The 1,102-nt window shown below is 44.6% G+C and overlaps 1 non-coding gene across 1 annotated transcript; it reads left to right on the top strand.

Moving 5' to 3' along the window:
- The first annotated feature begins 293 nt into the window (after window positions 1–293).
- TRNAE-UUC (transfer RNA glutamic acid (anticodon UUC)) lies at window positions 294–367 on the top strand. The gene has a single exon. It is a non-coding gene; the product is annotated as a tRNA-Glu (tRNA).
- Window positions 368–1,102: the final 735 nt, after the last annotated feature.

The following is a 1,102-nucleotide window of genomic DNA, read 5'->3' as shown; positions in this document are numbered from 1 at the left end:
AAGATGAGTGCTATGAAAAAAGTTGAAGCAGGGAAAGGAGTAGACAATGATGTGTGTGGTAGAGGGTTTTTTTTAGCTAGGATGATCAAGGAAGACCTCTTTGAGGAGGTGACATTATGAGATGACACTTGTGTGCTGAGAAGGGAACAGTTGTGCTTCTTTGGGGTTCTAGAGGGAGAACTAGTACATATAAAGGACCTGAAGTAGAAATGAGCTTGGTGTGCTAGAGGAACAAAAAGAAGGCCAGTGTTATGGGTTGAATTGGGTCTCCTCAAAAATTCAATGCAGGGGAATCCCCTGATGGTCCAGTGGTTAGGACTCAGCACTTTCACTGCTGAAGGCCCAGGTTCAATCCTTGATCAGGGAACCAAGATCCCACAAGCCTCAAGGATTGGTATATATATATATATGCAGATGCCCCAGTACCTCAGAAAGCAAATTTATTTGGACGTAATTTGTTAAGAGGACATCATACTGGAGTAGGGTGAACTTCCAGTCCAATATGACTAATGTCATTATAAAAGGGAATTTGAACGCAGACATGCACACAGGGAGAACACATGTGAAAATGAAAACAGAGATTAGAGTGATGGTTCTATAAGCCAAGGAACACCCAAGATTGCCAGCGAACCACCAGAAGCTAGGGGACAGGCATGGAACAGATTCTTCTTCACAGCTCTGAGAAGGAAAAAACCCTGCCGACATCTTGAACTAGAACTTCTATCCTCCAGAAGCATGAGACAAACTTCTGTTGAAACCACTCAGTGTGTGGTGTTTTGCTATGGCAGTCCTAGCAAATGAATGCAGCCCTGAAGAGGACTGAGAGAAGAGGGTAAGCAATGAGTTCAGTTTTTATGCTCAGTAATGTCCATCTCTTGGTGACCCCATGGACTATAGCTTGCCAGGCTCCTCTGGCCATGGGATTTCCCAGGCAAGAATACTGAAGTGGGTTGCCATTTCCTCCTCCAGGGAATCTTCCTGACCCAAAGATTGAACCCATGTCTCTTGCATCTCCTTCATTGCCAGGGAAATTCTTTACCACTAGTGTCACCTGGGAAACCCCTTGTGTTAGTAGCTCAGTCATGTTCAACTCTTTGTGACC

Source organism: Bos taurus, chromosome X (assembly GCF_002263795.3).
Source record: "Bos taurus isolate L1 Dominette 01449 registration number 42190680 breed Hereford chromosome X, ARS-UCD2.0, whole genome shotgun sequence".
Lineage (NCBI taxonomy): Eukaryota > Metazoa > Chordata > Mammalia > Artiodactyla > Bovidae > Bos > Bos taurus.
Note: the sequence above shows the minus strand (reverse complement) of the source record. Positions and strands in the feature narration are given on the sequence as shown.